This window comes from Sturnira hondurensis, unplaced genomic scaffold, assembly GCF_014824575.4.
Source record: "Sturnira hondurensis isolate 20B ecotype Veracruz unplaced genomic scaffold, ASM1482457v3 Scaffold0021354, whole genome shotgun sequence".
NCBI classification, from domain to species: domain Eukaryota; kingdom Metazoa; phylum Chordata; class Mammalia; order Chiroptera; family Phyllostomidae; genus Sturnira; species Sturnira hondurensis.
Genome location: NW_028093985.1, coordinates 6,674,735 through 6,693,322, shown reverse-complemented (window position 1 = coordinate 6,693,322; position 18,588 = coordinate 6,674,735). Strand labels below are relative to the sequence as shown.

Below are 18,588 nucleotides of genomic sequence, written 5' to 3'. Positions count from 1 at the left end.
ATCAAAAGGACAATAATGAATTAAAAGAAAAACAAATAACCAGAACTGCCAGAAAAGTCAATCTGCATGGAAGTCCGACAACCAAGAAGTTAAAGAAAAAATATTTATCCAGACTGGTGGAGACGGGAAGTGGGGGCAGAGAGGACTTACAGCAAGGCAGCGGCTGACAGCCCAGGCGGTCCCACATTTGCATGAGGATAAACTGGGAGGAGCAAATGGGGAGCAAGACAGACCACACAATCCAGGGTTCCAGAGTGGGGAAATAAAGCTTCAAAACCTCTGACTGTAAAAATCTGGGAGGGTTGAGGCAGCAGGAGAAACAGCCTCACAGGAGAGACGTTGGAGAGACCCACAGGGTCCTAGAACACACACAAACCCACCCAAAAGGGCCCAATTTGCTTGTGGGTAGCGGGGGAAGTGACTGAAAGTCAGCCAAAAGCAGAGCAAGTGGCATTGTTCTCTCTCTGACCCCTCCCACACATACTGTGACACAAGGCAGCCATGTGGGCTGCCCAGGCCTGATGAATATCTAATGCCCCACACCAGGCATTCTAAGACAAAAAAATATGGCCCAAATAAAAGAACAGATCAAAACTCCAAAAATAGAATCAAGCAGTGAAGAGACAGCCAATCTCCTACACGCAGAGTTTAAAACACTGGTAATCAGGATGCTCACAGAAATGGCTGAGTATGGTCACAAGATAGAGAAAAAGTGAGGGCTATGAAAAGTGAAATAAAGGAAAATGTACAGGGAACCAACAGTGACAGGAAAGACACCAAAACTCAAACCAACAATTTGGAGCAGAAGGAAGAAATAAACATTCAACTGGAACAGAATGAAGAAAGAAGAATTTAAAAAAATGAGGAGAGGCTTAGGAACCTCTGGGACAACCTTAAATGTTCCAACATGAGAATCATAGAGGTGCCAGAAGGAGAAGAGGAAGAGTGAGAAATCGAAAACTTATTTGAAAACATAATGAAGAACTTCCCTAATCTGGCAAAGGAAATAGACTTCCAGAAAGTCCAGGAAGCTCAGAGTCCCAAACAAGTTGGACCCAAGGAAGCACACACCAAGACACATCATAATTACATTAGACAAAATGAAAGATAAGGAGAGAATCTTAAAAGCAGCAAGAGGAAAGACAGTTACCTACAAAGGAGTTACCATTAAATTGTCAGTTGATTTCTCAAAAGAAACTTTCCAGGCAAGAAGGGGCTGGAAAAAAGTATTCCAAGTCATGAAAAGGGCCTACATCCAAGACTGTTCTATCCAGCAAAACTTTTATTTAGAATGGAAGGGCAGATTAACTTGACCCAAATAAGGTCAAGTTAAAGGAGTTCATCATCACCAAGCCCTTATTATATGAAATGTTAAAGGGACTTATCCAAAAAAAGATCAAAACTATGAAGAGTAAAATGACAACAAACTCACAACTATCAGTTACTGAACCTAAAAAAAACCAAAACCAAAAACCAACTCAGCAAACAACTAGAACAGCAACAGAATCAAAGAAATGAAGATCACATGGAGGGTTATCAGTGGGGAGGAAGAAAATGGGGAAGGTACAGAGAATAAAAAGCATAAATGGTAGGTACAAAATAGACAGGGGGCGGTTAAGAATAGTACGGGAAATGGAAAAGCCAAAGAACTTATATGTAGGACCCATGGACATGAACTAAGGTGGAGGAATGCTGGTGGAAGGTGGGATGCAGGGCAGAGGAGAATGAAGGAAAGAAAAAAATGGAACAACTGTAATAGCATAATTAATAAAATATATTTCAAAAAATTATATTCATACCATCAACTACATATTTAAAGATTACATATATTAGTATATTATACTGTAAGTTATATATGAGAGGAGACCCAAAAAGAATGGAATTATCTTCTGGAGGGCAGTTCCCTTGTAGCACCGGCTTCCCTTGTTAGGTGAGTGTTCTAGGAAGCCATCTGTATCAGTGTTCCAGATGGCATTACTGTGAGAGGCTACATGCAGCTTCAGCGATTTTTTTTGAAGACTCTTTCAATGCATTTGCCCATTTAATGATGGGTGACTTACAAGCACACCTGCCCACATTGTGCTGAGTGTTCAGCAGTTTTTGACCAAAAACGGCATGACCTCTGTGCCCCTTTCTCCCTATTCACCCAATCTTGTCCCAAGCGACCTTTTTTTGTTTCCCTGGATGAAAAAAGTCCTCAAAGGGAAATGTTTCACCAATGTGTAAAAGATTAATTAAAAAACAGCCAAAGCACTAAAAGGCATCAAAATGGATGAGTTCAAAAACTATTCTGAGGAGTGGAAAAAATGTCTCAATAGGTGTGTTGCATCAAAAGGAGAGCACTTTGAAGATGCCTGAGGTTTAAACATGTAATATATGTGTGTATATATATATATATTTAAATATATATATTATATAATATATAAATATATTTATTTATTTATTTATTTATATAAATTCTGGGATTTTGGGGATCCCCATTCACATTTATATACATCACAATTTATGATGACAGAGAGTACGTAAAGGTGCTAAATCTTCATTTTCAGATGTCAACCCAAAGAATAGCGACAATTTTTTTTTTTAGAACAGAGAAAAAGAACACTTAAGCAGCTAATAAAAAAAGGCAGTTGCTTCTGGGGATTGACACAAGATGGTTGGAAAAATTGGAGCAGCAGACAACAAAAGACAAGAGCTGAACTCAATCAATCAATCAATCATACAAAATTCATCCCTTTTTTGGGTCAATTCTGTAAGATTAAAATTCTGTAGGCTGGCCACCAACAGTGAGATACACCAGTCCTGGGTTGAAACAGATTTGGACAGGTCTCTGACCACCATCAGGTCTCATTCCAAGTGCTCGACTCTAATTTGAATCAGACAAATGCTATCTCCAGAAAACAAGTTTGTCAACTTTCCTCAGCAGGCCTTTATGTCTTGTCAGTTTTTTTTTTATGTAATCCTATCAAATCTACTACACTGACTTTAACTGCTCAGAGGAAATGAAAACTATCTGGAACCAAGCAGTATTCCAGAGCATCCGTATTAAAAGTATACTCAATAATCACAGAAGGGCAGATTCGAGAGTGACAGCCGATGCCTTGTTCTACCCTTTGCCTGGGTTCACACTTTCTTGGCCTTCTTTCCTCTGCTTCCCTGACTCAAATCCACATAAAACGTAATTCCTATTTCACACAATTACTCAGAAAATGGTATTAAATACAAGTCATTATAGTAATAAATTCTGCTTAGTATTTCATTTTGTTGGAATATAGATACTACAAGTATAGGCATAAACAAGGGATGGAATTTGTACTCAGAAAAATGAGAATTAAGATGTTCTGTTTCAGATTTATTTAAATCAGTTCACAGTTAAAATTCTATGACACTACTTATTCCTATAAATAATACAGAGTAGGACAAATAATACAATAATAAGTAATAATGTAAGAATAAACTGTTTCACATACTCACAACTGTAAACCCTATGTCTGTTTTTCTTCAACATCAAATAAAGTCCTATACACATGCATTCATATCTGAAGACTGAAAATGACCTAACAGCCCAGACCTCACCGATTCCTATCACAGTACTTGGTCAGATCCAAACTAAGAATAAGTCAAAACATTTCTTGTGCCCCCGTAGTACTCTACAAAATTAATGAACCAATTATGCAAGGCTTGGAAACTTAGAATGATTCCACAGCCAAAAGTTTACTTTAGGGCAAATATTGAGTTCAACCTATCCCAAATTTCCAGATAAGCACTAAAATTTTTGGAGTACGTCCAAACAAAATATTGGTCAGGTTCTCCTTAGTATGAATCTTGGCCTTCAGGTCTGGCTCTTACCAGATCAGCCCCCAAGGTAAAAAGAAACATTCCTAGGAAATGCAACCAATGGCTTTCAAGGCTCCACACCACAGGGTACCCTGTATGACCATCTAGGGATAAGGAAGTAAACCAAAAGCCCATGAATTTCAATTCCTCTTCCTAGCTTTTTTTCCTAATACATTTCAACTCTGATTTTTATGACAAAAATGTCACCAAAATAACAGTGTATCATAATAAGGGATCATTTTTTTTAAAACAGAATCCAGTTTTGGGAAAACTATTATGACATCAGAATTAAGGGGACTTCCACAGCATTTCAAAATGTCTTCTTCATATTCCGAATGAAAGGCTTTACTAAGTATTTTATATACGTATAAAACACTACTTCACATTAACTGTGGTAGCAAGTACAAGAAATTTTATACTAAACAAATAAAATCCAGATATTGGTGGCATCCTATTTTTCATAGCTTGAAAGTTATGTATCTCAATCTGTAGTTAACTATAAAGTAGACTAATCTAGATAATTTTTGAACTGTTTTAAAAACACTGCATTGGTTCTGGCTTTAAGCAATCTTAACCATTGGTTCTGATTAAGATTTACCCAATGGAAAACTATACAGGTTTATTTGTAAATAATCATACATGAGACAAACTGTAACAGACTATTTACAAATTCCTAGTGCTATAGTATTTAATACTGGAGTTTACAACCTGAAATTTGTCCCAAACTTGACCTCTCCTCCAAGGAATTAGAGATCACCCAAGGTTACATAATTCCTTCATCAGGATTACCTGGAAAGCAGAATCTACCTAATATAAAACTCAAAATTGTAATAGCTAAATCAAGTTATCGCTTCACTTTATCCAAATGCCTTTGATCCAAAAGAAACTCACTTCTTTTTTCCAAAGTGCAAATAGTCCAATTCGTAAATCCTGCTCACTCCCGGTCAAAACCACCTGCAGGTTTTGAAAAGGACACTCCTTTTTATTAAGAATTAGATTCCATCCAAGTGTTGAAAAAATAATCTAGTCGCATGGTTTGAAATAGACGTTTCTTAACTGCCCTGTTTCACATGGAGTCTGTTACACATTATTTCCACATCAGACTTAATTGGGGATATCACACCAACGATGTTACTGGCTATCAATACAGAATATGAGCCTTTTTGGCTGTTAAGCAGTACGTTAATCCCTTGTGATAATAGACCATAGAATATGTCAGCATTTACAAAAAATAGTATGTTACCTGTAATACAAACATACAAACTTAGTGTTCAGTTAGGATCTCTTTTACTAAACATCTATATTAAGGAGTTGCCAAGTTAGCTGGAGTTTTACAGTTTCTCTGTCTCTTTTTTGTTCACCCAACTGGTATATGCAAACTAAATAAACTGCTATTTTAAACAAAAAGCTAAGAGATCTAAAACAAAATAGGATACTTGGATAATACGGAAGTTGTGAGACACAAAAATCCCTCGTATTATGGACTAGAAAAGATGAAGAGCTCATCTACAAAGGCTGGACTGGGTGGGGGATGGGGGCAGAGTATGCAATAATCTGACCGTCCTAATCTGTGCACTTTCCGTGAAGAATTGAGGCAAGACGCAAAGTCATGCCCATTTAAACCGTTCTTCGAAACATCATGCAGGAACCCATGACAATCTTCCTCTTTCGGTCCTAGACCAAGTACGGGGCAGGAGGAAAAGAAAGTGAAAAAAATATATGGCCCTAAGAGTCTTCAAAGAGTAGAGCAGCCTAGGAGCTGCCCATAAATCTGGGAAGCGATATTGCCGGAACCTCCCACGCGAAACAAAACATTACAGTTTCAAAAAAGTTCCCCGCGCCCCGCCCTCCACCTGGGCCTACAGGGTGCGTCCCGCGCCGAAACCCCCTGACTCACAGGTGTCCTTGGGGCAGGGCCTACAGGCACTGCCCTCCCAGGAGCTCCAAGGCCGGAGCGACGACAGACCCGCGCGCTCGATCGTAGCTTTCGCCTGAGCCAGAGGTAGTGGCCCGCGTAATGGCTAGGCCCGGTTCCGGAACCGGATTAGTTTCTAAACTCCGGACTCCGCGGCCGGGGAGGAGAGACACGAGAAGAGGCAGAGCCAGCAAGGTGTAGGAGGTTGAAAGCGTTGGCAAGAAGCGGAAGACCAAAAAGTAACTCAAAGAGCGGCATAGAAAGCACTGTCAGAAATACCCGGAAGACCGACGTGACCCCGGATGGGAATAGTTGGGAGCGCAGTTACACTTCCGGCAACATTCCCGCCTCCTGCCTCCAGCCGCCTGCCTCCTGCCTCCTGCCTCCTGCCTTTTCCAGGTGCGCAGGCGCAGGCTTGGTGGAGTCTGGGGTTGTTTAAAGATGGTGTTAGAGGTTCTTGGTCTAATAATGAACTGGTTCTTGGTGTCTCAGGCGGGTGACTCCTCCTACTTTTTCCAAATCCAGTTTTTCTGTCACTCTTCTACACCAGTCTGTATTAAGCTTTTTTACTTTAAATTATTTTATTTTTAGAGAAAGGGGAAGGGACAGAGAAAGGGAGAGAATCACTAATGTGTGGTTGCCTCTCCCGTGTCCCCTGCAAGGGACCTGACCTGCAACCCAGGCATGTTCCCTGACTGGGAGTTGAACCAGCGACCCTTTGGTTCACATGCCGGCACTCAATCCACTGAGACACATCAGCCAGGGTTGTATTAGGCTTTAATTGTTATTCCCTGCCCCTACCATTGAGCTGTGAACTACTTGAGTGTGAAATCCCTTATTTATTGCTTAAGCCCACACTCAGCACCTTGCCAGTAATAATAGCTGACATTCCCTAATTCAACAAATATTTAATATTTCTTCTTGAATGAGGTTTAATAGTTGTGAAGATCTTACTGAATTTATTGGTGTAATTCTGTTCACAATATTCTTTATTGTCCTTTCATATCTATAAAATCTCCCCTTGGTTCATTCCTAAAATTGGTAGTTTGTGTCATCTTTCTTTTTTCCTGGTCAATATGGGAAGAGGCTTATCAACTTTACCGATCTCAAATCTCAAAGCCAGCTTTTGTTTTCACAGATTTTCTGTATTGTTTTTGTTTTCTATGTCATTTATTTATGTGTTATGTTTATTTCGTTACTTCTGCCTTTAAATTTGTTTAAAGCTTTAAAATTCTGTATTTTCCTTTTTATCGAATTTGTGGGGGTGACATTGGTTAATAAAATTATATAGGTTTCAGGGGTACAATTCTATAATACTAATTTTATAGGTTCTTCACTTGAAAACTGAGGTCATTGACTAGAGATGTTTCTTGTTTTGTAATATAAGTATTTGGTGGGATGTGTTCCTCAAAGTACTGCTTTAGCTGCGTCCCATACATTCTGATACAGGATACAGCCGAAGTAACTCCTGCTTGAGTGTGGTTGGTAGTAATAATATAGGTGTAATAATTTATTCTAATTTGAACATTTTACCTAAAATAGCATATGGTGTGCTTGAAGGTGATATTGTTATGTTACAGAATTACATTCTTATGATTTTGTAACAAATGAGTTTATAATTAAAAGGGGGCCATTATTTGTGCCAGATCCCATATATTGTGTTTCTGTTTTCCTTCATTTCAAAATATACTCTAATCTCCCTAAGATTTTTCTTTGCCCTGTAGGTTGCTTCTGTGTTATATAGTCTCCAAATATTGAGGTATTTTCCAGATATCTTTTTGTTATTGATTTCTAATTCCATTATGATCAGATAATATACTTTGTATAATTTGAATCATTCTAAATTTCTTGAGACTTGTTATGTAACCCAGAATATGGTCTGTCTTGGTAAATGTTCAGTGTGCATTTAAAATGAATGCATATTCTGGAGTTGCTGAGTGAATTGTTCTACAGATGTCAATCACATCAAGTTGGAAGATACGATTGTTCAAATCTTTGAAATCCTAGGAAATTTAGAGCATACTAATTTTCTGTCTACTTATTCTATTAATTATTAACAGAAAAGTATTAAAATATCTGACTGTAATTATGGATTATCCTTGTTCTCGTTATCAGTTTTTGCTTCATTTATATTGAAGCTCTAAAAGTTAGTTGCACAAACTTTTAGAATTGTTCTGTTATTTAGATGAATTTATCCTTGACAAAATTGATTTATGGAAAGTATTTTATCATTATGAAATGATCCACTTTATAAATGACCCACCTTTTTCTAGTAATAGTCTTTGCTCTAAAGTGTATTTTATCTGGTGGTACTGAAGACACTCTAGCTTTCTTTTTTATAGTGTTAACATGGTATATTTTTAAAAGAAAAGATAATTCCAGTTCTATAAAAGTCCTCCAGAAAATAGAAAAAGAAGAAACACTTTCCAGTTCATTCTATAAGGCCACCATTACTCTGATATCCAAACCCAAGATGTTTCAAGAAAAGAAAACTACACACCGATTTTTTTAAAAATATAGATGCAAAAGTCCTTAACAAAATTCTAGCTATATTTATTTCACAATATATAAAAAAAGTAATACATCATGACCAAATAGGGGCTTATCTCAGGAATGCTAGTTTGAATTAACATTGGAAAGTCAAACAATATAATTCACTATATTAACCAGGACTAAGAAAGTAAAATTGTATGATTGTTTCCATAGATGTGGCAAAAGCATTGGACCAAGTCTAATATTCTAGTGATACAGAAAAACTTCCTTGATTTAAAAAGCATCTATAATAAAAAAACATACATAATGGTAAAGAAATGAATGTTTGGCTGTAGGATCAGGAACAAGGTAAGGATATCTGCACTAACCACTTCTGCAACATTGTAATAGGGGTTCTAGCCTATACAATAAGGCAAGAAAAAGAACTAAAAGTCATCCAAATTTGAAAGCCAGAAGTAGAACTGGCTTAATTTGCAGATGACATGGTCTATGATGAAAGTCCTATATAATCTAGGAAAGGCTACTGGAACTAATAAATGAGATCAGCAAGACAACAGGATATAAAAGTCAATGTACAATACAATGGTTGATTTCATTTCTGTTATACTAAACAAACAATCTGAATTTTAATTTGAAAATAGCAACAAAAATATGAAATACTTAAAAATAAGTTTGATAAAAGATATACAAGTTCTACACAGAAAACTTAAAATATGCTGACAAATTTAAGACACAAACTGACAGGCCATGTCATGGGTCAGAAGACTCAATGTTGTAAAATGTCAAATCTCCACACCAATCAATAGATTCAATACCATTCCAGCAAAATTTAAGTAGATTTTTTTTTAGTAGTTTACAAAGGGATTACAAGTTTGCATTGAAATGGCCCTGACTAGTATGGCTCAGTGGGTTGGGCATCATTTTGCAAACTGAAAAGTTACCAGTTGGATTCCTGATCAGGGCATATGTCTGGATTGCAGACAGATCCCCAGTTAGGCACATGCAAAAAAGCAGCCAACTGATCAATGTTTCTCTCCCTCTCTATCCTTCCTTCCCCTCTCTCTAAAAATAAATAATGAAAATTTTAAAAATAAAAATGAAATTTATATGGAAATGCAAAGGTCCTAGAATAACCAAAACAATTTTTAAAAAGAAAAACAAGGCTGGAGAACTTACACTATACTGCCTGATCTTAATATTTATTATAAAGTTACATTAATTCAGGTAGTGTAGAATTGATGTAAAGAAAAGAAACAAACAGATGTAACTGAATAGAGAGTTACAAAAAAGTCCTGTATATCATGAACTGATCTTTAACAAAGGACAAACGCAATTAAGTGGAAGAAAGATTTTTCAACTAATAATACTGGAACATTAGGGTATCCTAGACAAAGATAAACAAAATTTCATACTGCATGGGAAAATACAAAATGGATCCTAGATATAAATACAAAATTTCAAACTCCTGAAAAAAAAAAACAAGAAAAATACTTGTGGCCATAGGCTAGGCAAAGATTTCTTAGGTGTGATACCTAAAAAAACTATCCTTAAAAGGAAAAAAAGTGATAAATTGAACTTGGTCGAAATTAAGTACTTCTTTTCAAAAGACGTTATTAAAAAATGAAAAGACTAGGACTTCCAGTCAAGATAGAGATGTAGGTAAACACACTTCAACTCCTTGCACAACTACAGAAAAAATTACAACTACACCTCAAAACAACACCCAAAACTGTCAGAAAATCAAGCTGTATGGAAGACCAACAACCAATGATTTAAAGAAGCCACATGCATACAGACAGGTAGGAAAAGTGGAGACACCATGTGGCACAGAGAGGGAGAGAATGGGTGGTCCCACATTCACAGGTGGTAGATAAGAATCAGGAGGAATACCTTAAGAGTGAGGGATTCCCAGACCCAGGCCAGACCACACAGCTCAGGGGTCCAGCACGAAGAAGATAAATCCCCATAACTTCAGGCTGTAGAAAACAGTGAGAGTTGGGATGGCAGTAGGAACTGCCTGGTTTTCTGGAGACTCCTGTTAAAGGACCTGAACAGACTTAGAATTTATGCAGACCCACCCTACTAGGGTAACAGCTGGGAGGGCACCAGTTACTTATAGGAAGAAAGTGAAGTGACTGGAAATAGAGCAAGTGCTGGGAAAACCTCCAGAAGCCAGGTACTGGCATTGTCCGCACTCTGAGCCCATCCCACAGAGCCACAAAGTGGTGAAGTGAGTTGTCCCACCCAGGCAATTACCTAAGGCTCTGCCACACAATTTATAGGTAACTTTTCTATAATAGGCCACACTACTAAGAGGCAAAGCAACTCTAGCTAATACGCAGAAACAAACAGGGAGACTGCCAAACTGAGGAGACAAAGAAATATACCCCAAATGAAAGAACATAACAAAATCTTAAAAAAAGAACTAAATGAAATGAAGATAACCAACCTATCAGATGCAGAGTCCAAAACACTGGTTAGCAGGATGCTCAAAGAACTCATTGAGTACAGCAACAGCATGAAAAAACGACCTGGGCAGAAATGAAGGTTACATTAAGTGAAATAAAGAAAAATCTACAGGGAACCAACAGTGGAGGGGATGAAGCCGAGATTCAAATCAACAAATTGGAACATAAGGGGAAAAAAAGCATTCAATCAAAACAGCAAGAAGAAAAAGGAATTCAAGAAAAAATAAGAATAGTATAAGGAGCCTCTGGGACATATCTAAATGTACTAACATCTCAGTCATAGGGATGCCAGAAGGAGAAGAGGAAGAGAAAGAAATTGAAAACTTATTTGAAAAAATAACAAATGAAAACCTCCCTAATTTGGCAAAGGAAATAGATATACAAATCCTGGAAGCAGAGAATCACAAACAAGTTGGATCCAAAAAGGAACACATCGAGACACATCATAATTAAAATTCTAAAGATTAAAGATAAAGAAAGAATCCTAAAAGTACAGAGTGACCTACATGGGAGTTCCCATAAGACTATCAGCTGATTTCTCAAAAGAAACTTTGTAGGCTAGAAGGGACTAGCAAGAAGTATTCAAAGTGATTAAAAGCAAGGTCCTGTGTTACTCTATCCAGCAAAGCTAGCATTTGGAATGGAAGGGCAAATAAAGTGCTTTCCAGACAAAATAAAGCTAAAGAAGTTCATCATCACCAAGCCATCATTACATGACATGTTAAAGGGACTTATTTAAGAAAAATAAGATCAAAACTATGAACAGTAAAATGGCAATAAATTCACCACTATACCCATTTGAATCTAAAAAACAAACCACAAGCAAGCAGAACAGGAACAGAATCGTAGATATGGAGATCATTTGGAGGGTTATCAGCTGGGAGGGGAAAGAGAGAAAATGGATGAAATGGTGCAGGGATTAAAAAGCATAAATTGGACCGTGGGCCTGCGAACCAGTCTATCGCGGTTCGATTCCCAGTCAGGGCACATGCCTGGGCTGCAGGCCAGTTTCCGGCAGGGGCCAGTTCTCTGCAGGGGATGCACAAGAAGCAACCATACATTGATGTTTCCTTCCTCTCTCCTTCCCTTCCCCTCTAAAGATAAATAAATAAAATTTTTAAAAAAGCATAAATTGGTAGGCATGAAATAGACAGGAGGAATATTAAAAATAGTATAGGAAATGGATCAGGCAAAGAACACGTATGCATGACCCATGGACATTATCTAAGGGGGGAGGGGATTGATGGGGGGAATGGAGGTACTGGGCTGGGAGTAAAGAGAAAAAAATGAGGTTATATACAACTGTAATAGCATAATCAATAGGATACATTTTTAAAAACATAAAAATAAAATAAAAAATAAAAAGACTAGCCAAAAATTAGAGAAGATATTTGCAAATGACATCTTTGATACAGAACTAGTCTCCAGAATGTTATTTTTAGAAACTCTTATCACTCAACTATAAGAAAATAAGCAACTCAATAAGCAAGTGGATATAAAGTATGAATAGATACAAAGAAGCCATATGAATGGCAAATAAGCAATGAAAAGATACTCAACTGATAAGTCATTAGAAAAATATAAATTAAAACCACAATGAAATACCACTACCTACCTATTAATGATAAAATTGGAAAGACTAGCCATACCAAGTGCTGGTGAGACTATAGAGTGACTAACTCTCATACATCTCTAATGAGAAGGTAATGATACTATTTCTTTGGAAAATGCTTTGGCTGTTTCTTTAAAAGTTAAACATAGATTTACATGTGACCTAGGCATTCCACTACTAGGTATTTACCCAAAAGAAATTAAAGCATATGTCCACACAAAGACTTATACACAGAATACCTAAGGCTCTGCCCCTTACTACATAACAGGAGCGCTGAGACAAAATATATATATATATATATATATATATATATATATATATATATGGCCCAAATGAAAAAACAGATCAAAGCTCCAGAAAAAATACAACCAAGTGATGAAGAGATAGTCAACCTATCAGAGTTCAAAACACTGGTAATCAAGATGCTTGCAGAAATGGTTGGGTATGGTCACAAGATAGAGGAAAAGTGAAGACTATGAAAAGTGAAATAAAGGAAAACATACAGGGAACCAACAGTGAAAAGAAGGAAACTGGGACTCAAATCAACAATTTGGAGCACAAGGAAGAAATAAACATTTGACTGGAACATAAAGAAGAAAAAAGAATTCAAAAAATGAGGAGAGGCTTAGAAATCTCTAGGACAACTTTAAACATTCCAACAGGAGAATCATAGGGGTGCCAGAAGGAGAAGAGGAAGAGCAAGAAATGGAAAACTTACTTGAAAACATAATGAAGGAGAACTTTCCCAATCTAGCAAAGGAAATAGACTTCCCAGAAGTCCAGGAGGTTCAGGGAGTCCCAAAGAAGCTGGACCCGAGGAAACACACACCAAGGAACATCAGAATTACATTACTCAACATGAAAGATAAGGAAAGAATCTTTTTTTAAACAAGTTTTTTCCCTCCTTTTAAAACATTTTAAAAATATTTTATTAATGTATTTTTAGAGGGGAAGGGAAGGAGAGAGGGAGAGAAGTATCAGTGTATGATTGCCTCTCATGCATCCCCTGCTAGTAACTGGCCTGCAACCCAGGCATGTGCCCTGACTGGGAATCTAACCAAGATCCTTTGGTTTGAAGGCCCATACTCAATCCACTGAGCTACACCAGCCAAAATAAGGAAAGAATCTTAAAAGCAACAAGAGGAAAGGAGACAGTTACCTACAAAGTTGTGCTCATAAGACTATCGATTGGTTTCTCAAAAAAAACCTTGCAGGCAAGAAGGGGCTGGAAAGAAGTATTCAAAGTCATGAAAGACAAGGACCTACATCCAAGATTGCTCTATCCAGCAAAGCTATCATTTAGAATGGAAGGACAGATAAAGTGCTTCCCAGCTAAGGTCAGGTTAAAGGAGTTCATCATCATCACGCCCTTATCATATGAAATGTTAAAGGGACTTATCTAGGAAAAAGAAGATCGAAACTACAAACAGTAAAATGACAACAAACTCACAACCATCAATAACTGAACCTAAAAACAAAAACAAAAACCAACTAAGCAAACAACTAAAATGGGAACAGAATCACAGAAATGAAGATCACATGGAGGGGTATCAGTGAGGAGGGAGAGAGAGAGAGAATGGGGGAAGGGTACAGGGAATAAGAAGCACAAACGGTAGGTACAAAACAGACGGGGAGGTTAAGAGTAGTATGGGAAATGGAGAAGCCACAGAACTGATAGGTATGACTCATGGACGTGAACTAAGAAGAGAATGCTGGAGGGAGGGGCATGCAGGGCGGAGAGGATAAAAGGGAGGAAAAACTGGGACAACTATAATAATGTAATCAATAAAATATACTTAAAAATCACATTTGTTAATATCACTTTTAATATCATCGAAAGTACGTATTTAGAAGCTGCGAAGATTTGTGTTGATGCAACTTTTACAAAATTCTTAATTTTTTGAAAGCTCAATTATATCAGTGACAACAAATACTATCATTTGTTTTCCTCTGAAATGATAGTTCATTTATGTTTGGGAAAATACTTGCCAACTACCCAAATCTAAATAACCAGTTTGTTGTTAGTAGATATTTCAATAAAACTGATAAAAACAGCGAGTTCAGCTTGCAACTCAAATGATCCCAAAGGCACTTTTTCTTGAGGCAAAACAGTTCTTTGGTATGCAACAGAAGGGCCTCATGAATACCTCTTGTTTTTTTCATACAAAATATTTTCAAAGATGTGAGTTTAAGGGCTAACATATAATTGAGTTAATAATTTCACTGATTAGAAACATTCTTAAATAAAATTGCTTTTATTTTTTAACTGCAAGAGAATGGCAATGAAGGATACAGAACTGTTGATTCGTGCTAGTGATCTTCAACTGAAGGTAATTTTGCCTTGAGGGTAGATTTAGCAATGTCTGGAGACTTTGGGGTTATCATAACTTGACAGTGAGCATGGTCACTTCTGGTATCTAATGAGTAGAAGCCAGGAATGCTGCTAAACATCCTAACAATGCACAAGGCAGCCCCCACAAAAAGTATTATCAAGCCCAGTGGTCCATTGTGTATCATATTTTGTTTATTCATCAGGTGATAGACATTTTGACTGTTTCCTCTTTTTTGTTATTAAGAATAATGCTGCTATGGACATTCATGAGTAAGTATCTGTATTAGCATATGTCTTCAAGTATCTGGGTTGTAATCCTAGGAGTGAAATATCTAGGTCATATAGTAACCTATGCTTAATTTTTTGAGGAACTGCCAACTCTTTTCTAAAGTGGCTGCACTATTTACATTTTCAATGGCGGTGTATGAGTGTTCCAATTTCTCTGCATACTTGTCAGCCCTTGTTATTCGATTATAGACATCTTAATGGATGCGAAGTAGGATCTCATGGTCTGCAGCGATTTGCTTTGTAACCATCAAAGCAGACGGTGAAACCATGAAAAAGGTAAATAAATTCTTAGCATTATTATGGAAATAATTTTGACCTCATGACTCCTGAAAATGTCTGTGGATCACACTTGGAAAACAGCTAGAGCAGGGTATGGCAGAATACCTACCAAGAATTGCTAGTAGAGAGACTTATTGACAGCTTATTATGTGCCAGGCACTTTATGTAAATGATTTCTTGTAATCTGGATAACTTTATGGTTACTACTTTTGTTATCCTCACTGCACAGATGAGAAAACTGTGTCTCAGTGAAGTCAAGCAACTTGCTCAGTGGCCCACAATTTCAAAACCAAGCTTTGAACCTAGAGAGCTTGAGTCCAGCACTCCGGCCCCTCCCCTGGCGTGCAGTAGGCCCTCCCTGCACTCAAACTCAGCTTTGGAGTGGAGTCAGGGAAGAAAGGCAGCAGTAAGGGACTTGGGGGCTTTTGATAAAGTTGTTCTACTGGTTATTACTTTTATATTTGGCATGTAATTGGTTCTGCGGTTCTTCTGTGATGTGAAATCATCTACAAATTCTAGGTTCCTTCATTCTTCCTTTATTAACTTAACATCTCAATACTCCTCTCTAACACTTTCTGCTATCGCTGATGAAATTTTGGCTTTCTGGAAGCAAAAATGGGGCAGGAAGACAGATCATTCAGAGAAAAGCTGATAATCACCTGTCCACACAGCCCTCTTGGCACAGAAGAGACGGTTTTCAGAATCTACCTACTGAAGAAACTGGAAAGAATTTACAACAAGGCGGTGAGACGGTGGGAGCACTCCTTTCTTTGGGCATAAGTGTACATCAGTACATTCAAAAACCATCTTCAAGGTTTTACCACTCTTGTTTAAGCTTTGATATATATTAAAAATATAAATGCAACCTCTCCCTAAGACGAATAAAAGGATATAAAGATGCTCTGGAGAAAACACCAAGCTGAAATCTGGCATTTATATTGCAGTGTGGGACTGCAGTGGTGTGTTTGGAGGTGGCCATGTGTGGAATGGAACAGAGAGAGGATATAAAAACAATGCAGTGATTGAACTTTGTATCCATTATAAGCTGTATCCATCATCTGGTGCACCCGTGTATCTTGGGGATGCAGTGGCAAACAAGCCTGTCCAAGTCCCCACCTTCATGTAGCTTACATTTCAGAGAGAATCACCTTTACAAATTTAGAAGCAAAAATTTAATTTTCGTGGCGACCGCTGAGCGCTGGCCAGGTAGCTCAGTTAGAGCGGCATCTTGCTGCCCCCAAGGCTGCAGGCTCAACCCAGTCAGGACACACACAGGAATCAACCAATGAATGCCTAAGGAAGTGGAACAACAAACCGATGCTTTTCTGTCTCTCTCTATCTATCTCTCTCCCTTCCTCTCTCTCTAAAATAAAATTTAAAAAGTGGTGATAACTGATAAAGGTAAATATGTGTTTCTATAAGAGCAAATATCCTGGGGATGCGACATATAACAGAGGATGTGATGGCTGTAGACCTGGGCCGCTCAGGTCTCCTGTATGGGGAGCACAGTTGACTGAAACCCCAGCTGCTTCCTTTCTGGATCTACTACCACATCTGGAGCTGAAGCCAAGCTTCTTCTGAGCTGCAAATGGCCAGTGACTGAGCACAAGGATAAACTAGTGTCAGCCCATTCCTGCGAAGCACAGGACTCCTCTACAGGGCAAATTTGACTTTGAACTTCTCATTGGCCTAGACAAAACCTTCTTAGCATAGTGCTGCAGTCTTTTTTTACCCCATTCTCCTTCCTTCTATCTTTCCTTCAGACTTCCGCTGGAGCTTGAGGCTTTTCCGTGTTACTTTTATTTCCTCACCCTTTACCTTCCGCAGGACTCTCTTCCAATAAATCTCTTGCTTATTTAACACTATCTTAGTGTTAAATTCACTTATTTGAGGACGTGAACTAACACAGCAGCTTTCCCTGAGAAAGTGCCATTTAAGCTGAGACCTAAAGAAGTAAAAATTAGATGAAAATTTGAGAGAAGAAAAAGAACAGTCCTGAGTTAGACAGGAGTTTAGCACAGTGCCTGGCACATGGGTATTGCTCAATAAATATTGCTTGACTAAACTGAATGAAAAGTGCTTTATGTATGGCATATATCTATTCCTCACAAACAAGTTTACAAAAAGGAGTTCCATTATTATCCCTATTTTACAAATGACAAAACCGAGAATCAGAGCTGTAAAGGAGCTTGTCCAAGGTCAGCAAGTAGGTGAAAAGCACATCTAGGATACACACTCAGACTTGCTTGTTTCCAAGCCTGTTGTTTCTTATTGCTTAACTACCAAGTTATACTGGCTCCCTCCAGAGAAATTGAAAACAAGCTTTGAAAAGAAAGCCCCTTTAATGTAATTATTTTTACTCCATAATTCATCCAAAGGTCACTGCCTCTTCCAAAATAGGGCAGAGACATCCCAAATCACCCTGGGGATGTTTAAAGTTGTGAGACGCCTGGAAAAGGTGTCATTAACAAAGTCTATGCTGCAAGGAGGGTTCTATAGTTAGACCAACAGAAGTCTGAAAGAGATTCTAGGAAGTTCCTCTTCTTTAAGTTACACCAGGTGGAGATACATATACATTTTCTAATTGGGAGGGAGTGACTGACACCAGAGGTATAAGATAGAGTTAAATGATTATTATAGTATTAAAACCCTTTAAACTTGTCAGTTTCTCACTCTGCAGTGTGATCCTTCCCATGTCATGGGTACACTCTCATTCTTCTGCATGCAGTTTGAGAATATGTACTGGCTGCCAAGTTAAACCATGTTCCTGGGAACTCAAACACACTACTTGATAACTCTGTCTCTAAAGAGCTTATTGTAGAACAATCTCAGCGAGATTGTTTAACTAAAAACAAAAGTGTAACTAAAACAAAGTGTGGCAATTATCCCTGCTCTCCATTTTACATGAAAGGAAACAATGGTGTATTAAAGATACAAAAGGAAATAAGTTAATATGTACTAAGTCACTTTAAGTAAGTGAACATGTAATTTCAACTTAGGTATGGTCTGAGAATGGACAGCACAATCGACAATGGCAGTTGCAAATTCTGTGTAAATACACTGTGAATATAGTGCTCTAGTTATTCACCTGGATGGAGCCCTTAGAAATTTCAAGTTGAAATAACTGCCAAAGCCCTGGCTGGTGTAGCTCAGTGGATTGAGTGCAGGCCTGTGAACCACGTGATCGCGGTTCGATTCCCAGTCAGGGCACATGCCTGGGTTGCAGGCCAGTTCCCAGCAGGGGACTCACAAGAGGCAACCACACATTGATATTTCTCTCCCTCTGTCCTTTCCTTCCCCTCTAAAGATAAATAAAATAAATAAAAATAAATAAAATCTTTTAAAAAAAGAGAAATAACTGCCA

At 37.9% G+C, this 18,588-nt stretch overlaps 1 protein-coding gene across 3 annotated transcripts in view; it reads right to left on the bottom strand.

The window, feature by feature from the left end:
* TENT2 (terminal nucleotidyltransferase 2) overlaps positions 1-6,058 on the bottom strand; it is a 57,593-nt gene extending 51,535 nt beyond the window's left edge. For 2 of the 3 annotated variants that reach the window (XM_037032317.1, XM_037032319.1), the window contains exon 1: positions 5,735-6,058. The gene's annotated coding sequence lies outside the window, so the exon portion shown is untranslated. Of the gene's footprint in view, positions 1-4,728; positions 4,792-5,734 lie in introns of all 3 variants that reach the window. The other variant, XM_037032318.1, reaches the window with a different exon arrangement.
* Positions 6,059-18,588: the final 12,530 nt, after the last annotated feature.